The following is an 18,532-nucleotide window of genomic DNA, read 5'->3' as shown; positions in this document are numbered from 1 at the left end:
TCCCCCAAACTGGCACATTTAACAGTAACAAGGAAAGACTTTAGGCAGAAAAACGGTTTCTGGTGCTGCTCTATAGCCATCTGTGTGAGCCTGGGCAAGCCACTTCACATCTCAGCCTTGGTCTCATCATCTGTTGAGTGAAAAGGCTGACCAATTGCTAAAATCTTCCCCCAGGTCTTAAACTCTCTGAAATTGAGATGACTTTTAATCGCTTCCTTTGATCCCGAAAGCAACTACGCAGCCAAGGCCACTTTCACGTCAACTAATAAATGCTCTCCCTTCCTAACGGATCTTCCCTGCCTCCAGTCTTGTCTTGCTCCCCACCCCCTAAAAAGCATCTTTCTAGGTTACGCCCCTCCTCAAAACCAGTTAAAGGCTCTTAGGAAAATGTCCAAAGTCCTCAATGTGACCCCTAGAACCCACAGGATCAGGGTCTTTTTCCTCCTTTGGTTTTCCTCATTGACTTTCTTCCGGTTCCTCACATACTCCTTCCACCCTCCAGCTACCTGCCCCCTGCACCTCAGAGCCTTTCCTTGAACTCTCCTCTTTCCACCAGATTCCTGCTTATTCTCCAGGCAACCTTTCCTGACCTCCCAATCTGATTTAGGCGTGCTTCCTGTGCTTCCTTGGCAACTGGACTTTTGCAGCTCTGTCCTCCAACTTCCACGTGGGTGGTGGGTGGTGGGTGGGACTGTTAGCAACAACTGGTGGCTGATGCCCAAATTCTGTAACAGGACTTTTCAGTTGCCCACAACCACCCAGAATCAAGATGAGATTTTCCAGCTTTTTTTTTTTGCAGCTCCGTTTAAGCCCTGGCAGAATTGTATAGGGGCAGTTTCTGGGAACTTCCCCTAAGAGAAAACATGAATCAATTCTCTGCCCTTTGTACTCTCTTTGCCTCTTCCTCTCACCTGCCGCCTGGAGGATGGCACTGCACTCTAAACCTGTCATACATTGAGCTAGAAGGAGCCTAAGGTTGGTCATGCCAGCTCTGGACCGTCCACCATCCTCACCCCAGCCTTTTATAAGAGATAGAAACTTCAACCTTGTTTTAAGATCCCATTATTGGAGCCACTATTACTTTGAGATCTCCATCACTTGCAGCCAAACGTAAGTACAACACACATGATCATATCCACAGTACCAATAATTACCTGTTGGCTCAAGTACATATCTCACCTCTTCAACTGGATTACTATTTCTTTGCCAATAATTGTATTGTCCCTGCAAGATCCGTGCTCCTTAGCAGAGAGCGCACACAGAAACCCTTAAAAGTGAGTGAGTGTGAATGATCAATGAATTAGTGACCACGTGTCTAATGAAGCAGGTAGACTCTGTCCAACCTATATGGTCTGTTTCCAACTGGGCTTAATGTTGTAGCCAACCAAAATATCATGGAAAAGTTCACGCTTTCCTTGCTTGGGCACAGTGCTACCAGTGTGGTGAACTACTGGCATATTCTACCTGAATGCTCTACAAGGAAATATGCAAATAAGAGCCTTTAAAATAAAAGCATGAGTCATCTCTGCTCCTGGGCATGTGGGATGTCTAGCAATGTGTATGGCCTGAAGGCTGTTGCTGCTCTACTCTGGAGGGGAGAATGGCAACACTGGGCAGGGAAGCTGGCCCTCCCGAGTCCCGGGCTCAGGTGGACTCCCCATTCATGAAATATTATATAGTCTCAGGCTATCAAGGTACACTCACCTTCACAGAGCCATTAGCACAGATTACTGAATGGATTACTCTTGAATGGTACATATTTAGAGAGATATACATGCAAATAATTGCTAGATATCTACTATATGCCAAATGGTATATAGGAACCAACAATACAGAGATTAACGTGCCAGGCACTGAGCAAAGAGAAAAGTACTAGTTATTCTCACTTTAAGAAGGATGAAGCTGAGGCACAAGAAGGTTAGGTATTGAACCAGGCTTCATACGTAGGAAGGGGAAGAACATTTAATTCAGTCAGAAGGATCAAAGGACCTAGGGTGTGAGTGTTCGACCTCTGAAGAACAGGACTTTCCCATTAAGTTTGCTTTGCTTTTGCGTTTTTGTTTTTGGTGGGAGCAACTGATGAGGAAGCATCCAAATATGTATGGAATAGAGATGGGAGCAGACAAGGTACATTTGGGGAAATACAGTCTGTGGTGTGCTCAGAGTTAAAAGTGCAGGCGGGAAAGTGGCAAGAAATGAAGCTGGATCAAGGATGGCCCAAGGAGAGAGTAAATGAAGTTTACAGGGTGGAGTGAAATGATCCTATTAACATGTCAAAAGACCACTGTGAAGACAGATTAGGGACCAGAACACAGGGAAACAGAAGGGTGCCAGGGAGAAACTGCTATCTTCAAGGGACTGATTTGCCTCTAGGGCAGCCATGGGCAAACTACGGCCCGGCCCGTCGGGCGGGGGCGGGGCCGGATCCGCCCGTTTGAAATGAATAAAACTAAAAAAAAAAAAAAGACCGTACCCTTTTATGTAATGATGTTTACTTTGAATTTATATTAGTTCACACAAACACTCCATCCATGCTTTTGTTCCGGCCCTCCCGTCCAGTTTAAGAACCCACTGTGGCCCTCGAGTCAAAAAGTTTGCCCACCCCTGCTCTAGGGGCAGACAGAGGAAGGGGAAGGGGGTGACAGAGAGGGACAGAGAAGCCTGAATGGACAAATGTGGTGAGTACAGGTGGAGGGAGTGGGAGAAGGATGTGGTTGATGGGAGAGAAAAGGACCCGAGTACTGCTGCTGGCTCGATGGCTTGGGAAAACTGGTGGATGGTGGTGCTCCTGACCATGTTGGCCAACAGGAGAAAGAGATTTGCAGGGCATCCAGGTGAACCACACTGATGGAAGTTATGAGACTGGAGTTTAAAGGAAAGAAGTGTTAGAAATAAATATCTGAGATGGATAATGGGTGGGTGGATACTTGAATTCAACTAGGTCACCCATTGAAATCGGTCTTCCACATAAACAAATGGAAGAATATACCGTGTTCATGGATTGGAAGAATCAACATCATTAAAATGTCCACACTACCCAAAGTAATCTATAGGTTCAATGCAATCCCCATTAAAATACCAATGGCATACTTCAAAGACCTAGAACAAACTCTCCAAAAATTCATCTAGAATCAAAAAAGATCCCAAATAGCTGCAGCAATCCTGAGAAAGAACAAAGTTAGAGGGATCACAATACCAGATATCAAGCTATACTACAAAGCCACTGTTCTCAAAACTGCCTGGTACTGGCACAAGAACAGACATATAGTCCAATGGAACAGAACAGAGAACCCAGAGATCAACCCAAGCCATTATGCTCAATTAATAGTAATATTTGACAAAGGAGGCAAGAGCATACAATGGAGTCAATACAGTCTCTTTAATAAATGGTGATGGGAAAATTGGATGGATACATGCAAAAAAATGAAACTAGACCACCAACTTACACCATACACAAAAATAAACTCAAAATGGATAAAGGACTTAAACGTAAGACGGGAAACCATAAAAATCCTAGAAGAAGCCATAGGCAGCAAAATATCAGACATATGTCGTAGCAATATCTTTACTGATATATCTCCTAGGGCCGTGGTCGGCAAACTGCGGCTCTTTGGCCCCTTGAGTGTGGCTCTTCCTAAGCCTTAGGAGTACCCTAATTAAGTTAATAACAATGTACCTACCTATATAGTTTAAGTTTAAAAAATTTGGCTCTCAAAAGAAATTTCAATCATTGTACTGTTGATATTTGGCTCTGTTGACTAATGAGTTTGCCAACCACTTTCCTAGGGCAATAAAAACTAAGGAGAAAATAAACAAACGGGACTACATCAAAATATAAAAGCTTCTGCACTGTGAAAGAAACCATCATCAAAACAAGAAAACCCACTGCATGGGAGAACAAATTTGCCAATGTTATCTCTGATAAGGGTTTAATCTCCAACATTTATAGGGAACTCATACAACTTAACAAAAAGAAGATAAACAATCTAATCAAAAAATGGGCAAAGGCGGTGAGGTTGAAACAGCCCCCGTGAGGTAGGGACGACCCTGGTCAGGTCGAAACGGCCCCGGTGTGGTAGGGACAACCCCGGTCAGGTTGAAACGGCCCCCGTGAGGTAGGGACGACCCCGGTGAGGTTGAAACGGCCCCCGTGAGGTAGGGACAACCCCGGTCAGGTTGAAACAGCCCCGGTGTGGTAGGGACAACCCCGGTGAGGTTGAAACGGCCCCCGTGAGGTAGGGACGACCCCGGTGAGGTTGAAACGGCCCCCGTGAGGTAGGGACGACCCCAGTCAGGTCGAAACGGCCCCGGTGTGGTAGGGACAACCCCGGTCAGGTTGAAACAGCCCCGGTGTGGTAGGGACAACCCCGGTGAGGTTGAAACGGCCCCCGTGAGGTAGGGATGACCCCGGTGAGGTTGAAACGGCCCCCGTGAGGTAGGGACGACCCCGGTCTGGTAGGGACAACCCCGGTCAGGTCGAAACGGCCCCGGTGTGGTAGGGACAACCCCGGTCAGGTTGAAACGGCCCCGGTGTGGTAGGGACGACCCCGGTGAGGTTGAAACGGCCCCCGTGAGGTAGGGACGACCCCGGTGAGGTTGAAACGGCCCCCGTGAGGTAGGGACGACCCCGGTGAGGTTGAAACGGCCCCCGTGAGGTAGGGACAGCCCCGGTGAGGTTGAAACGGCCCTGGTGAGGCTCAGACGGCCCTGGTGAGGTTGAGACTACTCCAGTGAGGTTGGGACAAATAAAGGTGACCAGTATGGACTGATGAACAGGGGTAGATACAGAAGCAGAGCAACATTGAACAGAATGTTAAACTATAGTGGGAAGCCTGGGGAGGGTTGGGGGGGGGGGATTAAGAGACCAACTGAAGGACTTATATGCATGCATATAAGATTAACCAATGGACACAAGACACGGGGCGGGGGGGGGGGCGGGGGGTAGGGGCCGGGGGAATCTCAAGGGGGGGAAAAAAGGAGACATATGTAATACTCTTTGTAATACTTTAAGAAATAAAAATTATTAAAATATTAAAAAAAAAAAATGGGCAAAGGACCTAAGTAGACACTTTTCGAAAGAAGACATAGAGAAGGCCATGAGACATATGAAAAAATGCTTAATCTCTCTCCCTTCCTCTCTGAAATCAATAAAAATATATTTTAAAAAATTAAAAATAGAACTTCCATTTGACCGACTAATCCCACTTCTAAGAATATATCCCAAGAAACCAGAAACACCAATCAGAAAGGATATATGCACTCCTATGTTCATAGTAGCACAATTACAATAGCTAAGATTTGGAAACAGCCTAAGTGCTCATCAGCTGATGAGTGGATTAGAAAACTGTGGTACATCTACACAATGGAATACTATGCTGCTGTAAAAAAAAAAAAAAAAATTCTTACCATTTGCAACAGCATGGATAGAACTGGAGAGCATTATGCTAAGTGAAATAAGCCAGTCAGAGAAAGATAAATATCACATGATCTCACTCATTTGTGGAATATAATGAACAACATAAACTGATGAACAAAAATAGAACCAGAGTCTTAGAAGCATTGAACAGACTGTCCAACCTATGAGGGAAGGCGGGGGGTGAGGGGGTAAGAGATCAACCAAAGGACTTGTATGCATGCATATGAGCATAACCAGTGGACACAGACAGGTGGGGTGCATATGAGCATAACCAATGGACACAGGTGGGGTTGGAGGGTGAGGGTATGTGCTGGGGGGGGGCGGCAGGGAGTGGTCAATGGGGGAAAAAGGAGACCTATGTAATACTTTAAACAATAAAGAATTTAAACTTTTTAAAAAAGGAAAGAAATCGGTCTTCCAACAGTACCTTGAATACTATTCAACTAAATCTTAAATTCTGGAAAGCCCTTTAAAATATACCAGTCCCATCCACCTCCCCCGAACCTCCACCCCCACACCCCCCCTCTGGATAAAGAGAAAAGAATTTAAAATTTAAATTAAAAAAAAAGATAGAAAATAAATTAAAAGAGAAAAAAATAAAATAAAATATGCGAGTCCTATTTCTTAAAAAGATGAGAAACTCAAGCATGCAGCTCTGTGCCAGGGCTCAGTGAAAAGCACGTTCCTCACTGTGCAATGCACTCATATTCCTTTGGGGTCACTGAGCCTATTCCAAACCCACATTTCCTTGCCAAGTAAACAAAAAAGAGCTGCTCTGGAAATGAAGCACAGTATTTATAGCATCCTCTTGGGGACAGGGAAGTCCTGAGATACTATCTTGCAGGGGCCCTGTTCTTTGGAGAAACCCTGACCTGTTTCACAGGGCAGCCACCTTCTTGGTTGAAGCAAACTTGTAGAGAAGACAGTCAATGTCAAAGCACTGGCCAGGGGCTTCAAGATCCCAAGCATGCCTCTACCGGGTCCCTTCAAGACCTGAAAGAGGCTGAGCTCCACTTCAATCATATTCCCGGCATTAAATTAGACTGGAATTACAAATAGCTGGGAGAGAAACATTTAAGAGGCGTTTAAGCAACATCTTCTGCTATATGCAGTTAGTAATTCTTATCTGATTGCCATCTCTTAGCTGATGTGATTACCTGAATACTCAAAATAAATTATCATGTTCTCCAGGCTCACTCATACAAAATATACAAAGGCAGTGTTGTTGCCTTGGTAGAAATTAAAAGAGGGTGGAGAAACATAAATTCAAACCTGTGGAATATAAATAAGGTATGTGACATAAAAACACATTTATTTTTAAAAACTGAATCTAAACACCTACATTTTATAAATGTTGTTTGAGTGTGGGGGTGAATGAGGAGAGGGAGAGGCAGAGTTAAATGTATTAAAAAAAAAAAAAAGCCTGCTACACCGTGGCATTTTTTAAAAATATTTTTTTATTTATTTCAGAAAGTAAGGGAGAGGGAGAGAGAGATAGAAACACCAATGATGAGAGAGAATCACTGATTGGCTGCCTCCTGCATGCCCCACACTGGGGATCTAGCTGGCAACCCAGGCATGTGCCTGACGGGGAATCAAACCACAACCTCCAGGTTCATAGGTCAACTCTCAACCACTGAGCCATGCCAGCAAGGCTACACTGTGGCATTTTTAAAAGCAAGCACAATCTAATAATCATTTATTCATCTATTCCCTAGAGTGTGTCTATAGAAGTTGTTTTATCACCTGTCATATTCCATGTTAATATATAAGCCATTCTGTGCATTTTGTGATTCTCTTATTTCAGGAATTATGGTACTCATAGCCAACATAATGCTGTCAGACCTAGAGACCACACCCAGAAATATAATAAAGACGCACTTAACAGAGTCTAATGACCCAAGAGAACTGAAGGTGGTGAAAACATGTCTATCTTCAGTCTGAACAAGTGGCCCTTAGTAGGACCTGTGTCAGCTGACCTAGTAGATGTTTTCAAAATATACATGACTTACACCTCCACCCAAGGGAAATCAGACCGTCTGGAGACAGAGGCTCACTAGAGGATTTGGGTGCCCGTCCCTCCCAGGCCACACCTTTGAGATCTTACCACTCTGTAAATCAAACCCAGGCAAGGCCAGGTAAAGAAACCGATGCCAGATGTCCTTGGCCAGTCATGCTAGTCCAGCCAATTGGCAACTGGGCTTTGAACACTGATTTCTTACACCAATAATTATAGAGCTCTTCTGTGTTTGCACTTCTGATTATATCAAAAGGGCAAAATCTCTAAAAATGGAGTCAGGAAAAAAACAAAAAGGTCACTTTTTCAAGGACTGATCATAAAGGTTATTCCCCTATTAGCTTACTTTTCCCTAACAGTTAGTTACTGTCAAAAGTTCTATATTGAATATATTGTCAACATCCAGAATGTAATGATGAGTAAGAAGCTCAGCTTTGTTTCTTCCAGTTGTGTATCAAGAGCTGCAAATGCAAAGATTACTATTTAGGTCTAACCGCGTGCAGCATGCCAAGGTGGTAACGAGCAGACTGCAGGCAGCCTGCCTGAGTTTGAATCCTGACTCTGCTACCTGCTGGCTGTGGAGCCTTAAACAAGTCACTTAACCTTCCTGTGCCTTATAGTTTCCTCATCTGCAAAACTGGGGTACCTACCTCAGGGGGTTTGTGAGGCCAAAATAAATATACATAGAGGGCCTTAGAAAAGTGCCCGGTATGTGGTATTGAGCAGCTGTATTCAGTACCCACAGATCAGCCTCATTCTTCTCATAAACTGCAAAGTATTCCATTGCCCAGCTGTAGTGTGATTTACTCTTCTGAAGGACATTTACTCTACTCTTTTGATCTTTTGCTGTTATGGACAATGCTTCAGTGAACATCTTATACAATAGAGGGATCTCTTTACCATGATCATCAAATTAAGTCAGTTCCCTAGATAACTTTCATGTGTAATACTGATGGTTTGAATACCCTCCATAGTAGGCACAGGTAAAATCACTTCCAATTTCTACAGAGAAGTCTCAAAGAGGTGGAATAACTCCTTGCCAGAGCCAACAGAGCCATAGGTGGCAGATTTGGAACCCTATCCAGATGGGTAGCTGCTAGCCTGAAAGGTACTTTCTTCAACCTGCTTCCTACAGCTTTGCTTAAATTAAAAAAAAAAAAAAGCACAGTAGATGCTCTTATCAATGAACCTCAAATCTGCAGAAGAGATAAATACTCAGAATTTTCATAAAAAGTAAACTCAAATTTTTACAGAGGCATGTATCAGCTCACAAATTGGGCAGACGGAGGTGTCAAATTTAAGTATTTAAGTAATTTAAATATTAAAGTAATTTCTTTATTCTGCCAAAGACTGAAGCAGAGGTACCCTGAACACTACCCCTAGGGACAAACACTGCCAACCCCCCAGGGAAACATATTAATAATTACTGAATTTGGTATCATGAGAACTATTCTTTGGGGAAAGAAAAATTCATAACAATTACTTCGTAGTACTGTTTGCTGGGCCAAGAAAAAAGGGGAATAGGTAATCTGGGGATCAGAATAACTCATAAAATAAAGGCCAATTCTCCAACATGACTTTATGAGGTCTGTTTAGTATGGGCTTATGAAAGATTCTAACAGGGGGAAGTTGTTGACAATGGGGAAAGGAAAGGGCAAAGGTAGAACTTCATAGAGATGGAACCTGTAACTGGCATGTGCTAACAGTAGGGTGCTGACCCAGTATAAGGATTATCGTTAGAAATTGCAGTTATGTTTCAAGAAATGGTTATTCCCCTAATGGAGAAAAGGTGACAGTACCAGCACTAAAAATCCGAAGAGAAAACAACTATTTCCTAAATCCCAGTTAGCAAGACTAAACACATCACACACAGCTGTACTTCAAACAATGGTGGGGGAGGAGGACGAGCAAGGGTGGGAATTGTGTTTTTCTGAACACTCACCATGCACGAATATTTTAAACCCAGGCACACAAGTCTAAAAGTGAATGCCTACAAGTCAAATAAAAATTTTCCCATGGACAAAACATGCCAGCGGGAGGCCAGTAGGAACCAAATAGTTTAGTAATAATAAAATTTATGGATTGAAATTGGGGTTGGGGGCATGGATGGATGGATGGGAGTTCCTATTACAGTAATTCAAAATGAGGCCAGGTTATCTTCCTAAACAAGTCACTTTGCTAGGCCAAAACATCTCCCGGGTTATGTTTAACCACTTAAAGAGAAACTGTAGTGATTCTGACATCTACCTTTCTAAGACCTGAGTGATCTCAACTTTCAGTCCCTATCCTTGGTCAAACTGAAACAAAGGATTTGCTCTTGGCAAAAGGGAAAAGAAAAAATTTACTTCTGAAAGGGCCTTGGAAGTCACGTTGGTTTAAATCTTGTATTTTTAAAGAAAAAAAGGCCAATGCCCAGAGTTGATTTTCTTATGGCTGGTGGCAAGTTGGAACAAGAAACCATGGCAGCTAGGTTCTATACAAAGGTGAGGCATCCTACCTTAAACAACCATGCCTTCCAAAATTCTCACATTACTTGAGTTGCAATCAAAAAAGAAATGTGCATGTGCTTTATTACAATCCTGTAGCATGAGGCAACGTTTATTTTAACACCTATTATGTGAGTTGAGGTAACCTAGCTGATGGAAGGAGCCCAGAAGACTTGGTTCTTACTCTTGGATCCACCAGCAAATGGCTGCATGAGCTTTAGCAATACTGGGATCTGCCTTTTCTCACTAGCGATACTTCATTACAAGGTGGGAAGCATCCTAGTTACAGTAATATTAAAGTGTGGAAAATGCTTGTAGTGATTTGAAGATGCACTGATTATAAGCTGCATCTCTACCCAGATATGCTAAAACATGAAAAACTGTCTCAAAATGAATGAAATGTGGTAGAAACATGTACTTGCAGAAGGGCAACAACAAAGAAAGTAGTTAAGAGAGGCTGCAAAGAGGAGAAATTGAGACTCAAGAGGAAGAAATGATTTGTGTGGACATGTAGCTGGACTGTTAGGATATTTCCACCTGATTACAAAGCTTCCTCATCCTCCCTTTATGATACCATGTTTCTTCTACCACCCAATCTTAAGAGTGCCCTTCCTCTTGTTGGCCCTGAAATCCAATTGGTCTCCAAGTCACACAGACCTTATCCAAGCAACAAGCTAGTTCAATTAGCTCTCTCCAGTCTATGTTCACGGCCATGGCTCAAAGTGGGGCCTCCCAGCGGGCTAGGAGATATGACAACCTGGCTGGAATGCTTTGTGACCTTGGGCAAGTGTCTCTGAGCCTCCATTTCCCCACCTGTAAAGTGGAAATGCTCATAGTAACAATCATTAGTCATTGAGACAAATCCATGTAAACAGTGCTCAGTGCTGGGTTTGACACATAATAGCTCAATAAAAGTTAACCATTTTTATTATCACCAACAACTTGCCTTTCTAATTTTTTCTTCCATTTCTGCCCTCTCTATCAGTTTCTGCCAACGGGACTACCTGCCTTTTGCTCAATAATTCTACACTTGCTTACTCTCCAAACTCCCTCTCTGAAAGAATGCCTGTCCTCTATCTCTAGACGTAAGATTCCTCTATGAAATGTAAGCCTAAATTCAAATGTCAGTTCAATTCTATTTAGTTTAATCCAATTGTTTCTTTACTACTAACATTCTTTGAGGCCTTTACTGCCACCGCCGTGGCTCACTTCTCCCATGTCCACACAGGCCCTTCCTTAAGATGTAATAGCAGCCAGGTAGATGAGGTGATTTTTTTTTTTTTTTATTGATTTCAAAGAAGAAGGGAGAGAGAAACATCAATGATGAGAGAGAATCATTGATTGGCTGCCTCCTGCACGCTCCCCACTGGAGGGGATCGAGTCCACAACCCAGGAATGTGCCCTTGGCCGGAATCGAACCTGGGACCCTTTAGTCTGCAGGCAAACACTATCCACTGAGCCAAAATGCCTAGGACGAGGTGCTTTGTAAATCCACTTCCTCAGTTCTGGGATGGACCCCAGGTTATCATATTTATCTAGTTATTAATTTCTTCAGGTAAACATGGCCTAAGTCAGCCGTGGGCAAACTACGGCCCGCGGGCCGAATCCGGCCCGTTTGAAATGAATAAAACTAAAAAAAAAAAAAAGACCGTACCCGTACCCTTTTATGTAATGATGTTTACTTTGAATTTATGTTAGTTCACACAAACACTCCATCCATGCTTTTGTTCCGGCCCTCCGGTCCAGTTTAAGAACCCATTGTGGCCCTCGAGTCAAAAAGTTTGCCCACCCCTGGTCTAAACTGTTGTTGGAAGTCATCTTGAAAAATCAGACTATGAATATAACAACACTGGAGAACACTTCAGAGTAACAAGAACAAGTTCTGCCATTAGGACTTTTCGGGTCAGGTGCTCATTTAAGCCCATCTGAGTTGGGTTGTCTGTCTCCTGCACAAAAAGCACCCTAACCAATTCTAGAGTATGAGGCACTGATGTTTCTAATGTGAATAGCTCTGCCATAAAGCTTTATCAGGTATAATTAGACAAGTCCTCCAGTAATCTGCTACCGACCTCCTTTCAGCCCAAGGTGCAGATTAGGTATGGGTATGAAAGGATTAAAGTGTAAGCTAATTCAGAAAGCCCTTTGATGTCTTTCAACTTTATAATACAACCTCTCCTGCAATCAATCAATCTCTCTCTCTCTCTCTCTTTCTCTCTCTCTCTCTCAAACACACACACACACACACACACACACACACACGCATGCGCGTGCACACCATATTCAGTAACTGACAAGTTAATGAATAAAAAGAATGAATAAAATATGGGCTAAAAGGAAGGGAATAGATTTTAGGCAGATCTGAATGATGACAAACTGTTAATCTTGGATGGCTTGAAGATGGTCCTTTAAATATGGGGTTAGATTTGTAAGTTACAGAGTAACAGAGTTACATAAATGGCACATAGTTCACTGAACAAGTTCTAGGAGTGCAAGGATAGACAAAGGAGCAGGTAGGTATAATGAGAGAGAGAGAGAGAGAGAGAGAGAGAGAGAGAGAGAGAGAGAGATGAATTTGGAAAAATCACTTGGCACTTCTAGGCCTTAGTTCTCATTCTTTAAGGTAAGGATAACACTTTTAACAGGATGGCATAAGAATTATGTATGGAAAGCAACTATTTAAAGGACGGTACTCACATCAAAATTATCTAAAACTGAATGTATGTAAAGACTTAGTTATGGGTAACTAATGGAAAGATGATCCCATCAGGAACAGAAGAGTTGGTAGGCAACAGAGGAGGAACCCAAATTCAAAATAATTACAAAATTTCTCAGGGGAGAGGAAGAATGTGGCGGAGTAAGAAAGAAGTAAAACCATTACTCGAACTCTTTACCATCTACTTAGGCATCAGAGTTATCCTAAAGGAAGGTTACCAGGTTTACCTTGATTTGTATAATTCAAGTGGGAAATAAGACACCCAAGGACTGATATGCTCATCTATAGCAGCCAGAGGGCAACCAATAATTATGCCGAGAGCGAACCAGGTGGAGATGAAAAAAAAAAAGATCCCTGAAAAGTCCTTGCAAATGTCAAACATCCAAAAATCAAGGTCTCTAATAAAAAACAAAAACTCTACTCATCCCAGGGAATGAGATAACTTACCTCATTTTCAAAAGTGACTTCATAGGGATACTGAAATTTGTGTTCATGAAAACCTAGTTTTGAATATTCTCCGTTATTTAAGATTCTCGGATGTCATTGTTGGCCACATCCCCTAAACCTCACTTCCCCTTCCCCAAGAAGAAAAAAAAAGTGGAGAAGGAAACACTTGGCAGACCCATGTTAGGCTCTCTCACTTGTATCATCTCTTGAAATCAACAATTCTGTAACATGACACTCTATTTAGAGACAGACAAGGAAACTGAATTGGGGATGAGGATAGTCTGAAGTTATGAGGTATTTTTCTTAAAAACCTGACAATCAAACTTCTCAGCAAAGTTCTACCCTATATTCTGTAAAATTGGTCATCTGTAACCATCATCAACATTTTCCCTTTTGCCTTCCGTTAGAAATGGAAAAGAAAAGGAAATGCAAGAGAAAACACTACAGAAAAATTCCTGGCAATGACAAGCTATGACCTGGGGGTAGGAATCTCAAAGGGACATGAGTGATGTTTCTCTTTCAAGTGTGGAGCTTTCCTGGAGAGTCCGAGGCAGCGGCAAGCTGACCAAGAGAGTGATCCACCTCCCGCCGCTACCACAGATGGAAAGTAAAAGTGATCCTCCACAGGCATGGCGTGCAGAACCGGCCGCGTGCGTTATCTGTAGATTCTGCACCAAATGCTGTTGGCTGGGACGTTCAAGAAAAACAAGTGCAAACCAACAGGTTATCTACCAAGCGATTAGGGGAACAGTTACAAAGCCTAACAAGCAACACCAGCTCTTCCGTACAACTCTATACAGCACTTCCTGCCACGGATCCCGCTATTAAAGAATTAAGGCTGCTTGCTCCGCACCATTCTCCCGCCGGCTCCCCAGCCCAGCTCATACGTCATGCACTGTATTCATCCATACGCACCCCCACGCCAAAGTTGGCCAACTGCATTCTTTAAATTTGCAATCAAGAAGCTGGAAGATAAGCTGAACAACGACCGTGAGGAGGGGAAACCACCACCCTTAAAGTGCAATAAATAGCACAGAACGGATGCAGGATACAATTTGAAAGAACTCTTGCTCCAGGCATGACTCCCTCCACCCCAAGGCGGGTGGGTGGACTCGGGCAGTCCCGGGAGCAAGAGGGTGAGTCTTACTCACAAGGAAACTGTAAAAGAGCACTTTTCCTTACAATTCGCAATAGACGTTACGCAAGGGCTTCCCCCGGCCCAGAGCCACTCCCGGGCCGCGCGCCACCCTCTCCGCCGCCCGCTCCCGCCTCTCCAGCGCCCCAACTCCTTAAAGGGCCGCCCGGTCCCTCTCGAGGCCCCGCCCCCTCGCATTCGCACCGGCCTCATCCCTCCCCGAATGATCTGGTTTTAATAAACACTGAAGTGGTCCGGGGCTAACAGGCTCCCCCTCTCCCGGGGGGGTGGGGGCAGAGGCAAGACAGGAGAGTCCCCTGCACTGGCACTGCCCGCTCAGCGCGGGGCAAAGGCGGGCACGCCCAGGGTCTCGGTGCGGATCAGACTAGCGATCCCCGATCCTTGAAGACTCTCCGAACTCACCCAGGTTTTGTTCTTCCCAAAGAAAGCTCTCTCTTTCAGAAGGCGCCTCCCTGGACCGCCCTTCCGCGAGTTCATCCCGACCGGGCGGGCGGGTCGGAGCGCACCAGCCCATCCATCCCGCCTCCGGGCTGGGCACCGTGTGTGCTCCCGCGGCGCCTCTAAGTGTACAAAACTACCCGCCTGCTGCTTCCACACGCGGAGCGGGTGAGCCCGAAGCACGGTGGAACCCCCCGAGGCGCCCGCACAGCTCTCCCCGCGCCCGCCGTCCGTCCTGGGGGGCCGGGCTGGGGCCCCCGGAGCCGGCCGGGCTGGCGGGCGCGGGCCACCCGGGCGCCTAAGCCTCCCCGGCGGAGCGCGGGCCGCGCCGGCAGCTGTCGCTCCGCACCAGGTTCAGGACCTAACGGCGGTTCGCAGCCCTCTCGTCCCGGCCACAAGCTCGCTCGAGTGTCATGGCCGAGCGGCGGCCCCAGGCGAAGTTTCCTGGCGCTGTCGGCTTACCTCTCCGCTCCAGGCGCCACAGCAGCTCGGAGAAGCGGCGAGGAGGCGGCGGGAGCGCCCGTGGCCAGCCGGAGCCGAGGACGACGTGGGAGGGAGGCACCGCTCGCCCAGCACCGCGGCGATGGGAAGAGGAAGGCGCCGGGTATCTACAATCAGAACGTGGGCTGACCGTGACGTCACAATGGCGCGGCCAGCCAATCGGAGCCCGGAGGCTGAATCAAGCGCTATGATGTCATGCGGCCCCAGAGCCAATCGCGAGACAATAGAACTTTCGTGATTGTAAATTTCAGACTCGCCCCCAGTGGGTAGCCCAGGCCCGGGTCGGTCCCCTTTGGTTCACGTGTCTCTAGGCAATTTTATCCCTTTTCTTCCTAATAAGCCTGCGTGGGATGCAGAGCCTGCGCAATAGCGGCTGTGAGGTTCCCCATGCCCTGAACTCTGATTCACTCCATGCCAGGCGTGGCATGGTTGTGTCGTTGCGTTTGGACGACAGAAACCCCCTCTCGTAGCCGTCCCTGGTACGGTTCTGAAAGGGATCTAGTTCTCCTTGGTTTTAGCTAAAAGGGTTAAATGCCTGCGGAGACCACCGCAAGTAAGGTCTGCAGTTGAACAAGATAAGGCAATAACAAAAACCACTCAGAACTGGTGTTTATAGCTTTACTCCCTTGTGGATAGATTTACCCTGGTTTTTCTCAGGGATTCTGATGCCATTTCTTCGCCAGAAATTATTCCAAGGATTTGTAAAAGGAAGAACCGTGGTGGACTAAGTGATAGCTTTTCAGCTATAGAAAGTTAAGCACTTAAGACAAAATGCTTTGTGCTCAGGGCACAAATAGAAGATCCTTGCTGTTTTTCATTGATATTTGGATAATTTGAGGTTTGTATCATCCTTGTATTCCACACTTTCGCCATATTGTCCCAGAAATAAGAGTCTTTCTCCTTGTGCCCTCTTGCTATATTTCTACTACTCCATGTCGTTGGATCCAACTTAGTTAAGCATTTAACGTAGAAAAAAAAAATTTTTTTTTACATTTACAATGTAGTGTTTATCATGTGCCAGCTGTGTTTCAGGCCCTAGGCCTTTGCAGTAGGAAAGCAGGTGTACAGACTATATACAAATCAGATCATTTAAACATACACAAATGAGATTTTTAGCAGACAATTGCCATTTGACTCCGCAAACATTGAGTGACTTCAGTTTGTTAGGTACTATGCTAGGTGTTAGAAATAAAAAAATCTCAAGGACCCCCTCTGCCTGTAAAATGACACGCTCAGGAAACAATTACTGTGCAGAGTGGCAAATGCTACAGTGGAAGCCAAGATACACAGATTAAGAATTTTTTGCCAACAGCCCAAGGCCAGGGCTGGTTCAGCTCTGTGTTGCCCTTCCAAGTTCTATCGGTCCAGGTTTTAAAAATTTCAAATTTAACTTGACATTCCAAAAATCTCATTTTATGTCACACTCAATTGTTTTTATTGTGCTCAACCATCCAAAAGTTTAAGCCCCTACTACCAAAATATCTATATTTCAAATTATGGACATGTCAGTGATTTTCAGCCAATGTGTTGCAATAATTTTTTTAAACATACAATACCTGACTACTTAGTTAGGGGCACTGACTTCATTTCCCTTAGACTGTCAAATAAAATAATGACAACAGGCCACACATCAACAGCTGGGGTGTGAATGCCATGTCTTGAACCATAAATATATAGGTCATATAATAGAGTTGCATCTTATTAGTCACATTGCATAATAAGGGTGTGTCTGACTAGTTAATTATTGGTACCAGAAATCTTTATATACAAAAATAGGCACCTGATATTTTTAAAAAGTTACTGTGGAGACAAAAAACCATTAAAATCTTAGAGGAATCCACAGGCAGCAAAATAGCAGATATATGCCGAAGCAATATCTTCACCAATACAGCTCCCAGGGCAATGGAAACTAAAGAGAAAATACACAAATGGGACTACATCAAAATAAAAAGCTTCTGCACAGTGAAAGAAGCCATCAACAAAACAACAAGAAAACCCACTGCATGGGAGAACATATTTGCCAATGTTATCTCCGATAAGGGTTAAATCTCCAACATTTACAGGGAACTCATACAACTTAACAAAAGGAAGATAAACAACCCAATCAAAAAATGGGCAATGGACCTAAATAGATACTTTTCGAAAGAGGACATAAGGAAGGCCAAGAGACATATGAAAACATGCTCAAAGTCACTAATCATCCGAGAGATGCAAATCAAAACAACAATGAGGTACCATCTCACACCTGTCAGAATGGCTATCATCAGCAATTAACAAACGACAAGTGCTGGTGAGGATGTGGAGAAAAAGGAACCCTCGTGCACGGCTGGTGGGAATGCAGACTGGTGCAGCCACTGTGGAGAACAGTATGGAGTTTCCTCAAAAAAACTAAAAATGGAACTCCCATTTGACCCAGTGATCCCACTTCTAGAAATATATCCCAAGAAACTAGAAACACCAACCAGAAAGGATATATGCACCCCTATGTTCATAGCAGCACATTTTACAATAGCTAAGATTTGGAATCAGCCTAAGTGCCCATCAGCAGATGAGTGAATTAGAAAACTGTGGTACATCTACACAATGGAATACTACATTGCTATAAAAAGGGAGGAACTCCTACCATTTGCAACAGCATGGATGGACCTGGAGAGCATTATGCAAAGCAAAATCAGTAAGTCAGAGAAAGATAAATATCACATTATCTTACTCATTTGTGGATTATAATGAACAACATAAACTGATGAACAAAAACAAATCCAGAGACAGAGAAGCATTGATCAGATGCTCAAACCTCAGAGGGAAGGTAGGGGAGGGTGAGGGTAAGGGGGAGAGATCCACCAAAGGACTTGTATGCATGCATATAAGCATAACCAATAGACACAGACACCAGGGGGATGAGGGCATGAGTGGGGGAGGGGAGCAATGGGGGAATAAGGAAACATATGTAATACCTTAATAAATAAATAAATAAATAAATAAATAAATAAATAAAATTTAAAAAAATAAAAATCAATGGAAAAATATCCTGGCTGAGGGTTAAGATAAATAAATAAAAGTGGAACAGTTGAAGACTCTAAAAAAAAGTTACTGTGAAGCAAAAAGGGTAGGTAATTACTATTAATTTTTCTTGGTCAATCAAAATTATACCTATTTTTGTCAGATCTGCAAAAAATATATTTTTTGTTGTGCCACAGAATTTTAGTAATTAGTTTATGTGTGCCATGAGATGAAAAAGGTTGAAAAATCACTGACTTATAAAACTGTCAAGTCATACATTAAATTTTAAATATTTTTCTTATTTTAAAATAAAAGTAAATATAAAGTTCTAATATTTTATTCCTGTCCCCCAAAGGAT

General features: G+C 43.9%; 1 protein-coding gene across 1 annotated transcript in view; it reads right to left on the bottom strand.

Moving 5' to 3' along the window:
• The window catches only part of ELOVL5 (ELOVL fatty acid elongase 5), an 82,672-nt gene extending 67,395 nt beyond the window's left edge, over nucleotides 1-15,277 (bottom strand). The window contains exon 1 of the mRNA XM_070418408.1: nucleotides 15,136-15,277. The gene's annotated coding sequence lies outside the window, so the exon portion shown is untranslated. The remainder of the gene's footprint in view (nucleotides 1-15,135) is intronic.
• Between the last annotated feature and the right edge of the window lie 3,255 nt (nucleotides 15,278-18,532).

Source organism: Myotis yumanensis, unplaced genomic scaffold, assembly GCF_028538775.1.
Source record: "Myotis yumanensis isolate MYYU_CA2020_CCGP unplaced genomic scaffold, mMyoYum1.0.hap1 SCAF_6, whole genome shotgun sequence".
Taxonomy (NCBI): domain Eukaryota; kingdom Metazoa; phylum Chordata; class Mammalia; order Chiroptera; family Vespertilionidae; genus Myotis; species Myotis yumanensis.
This window is presented reverse-complemented; position numbering and strand designations above follow the sequence as displayed.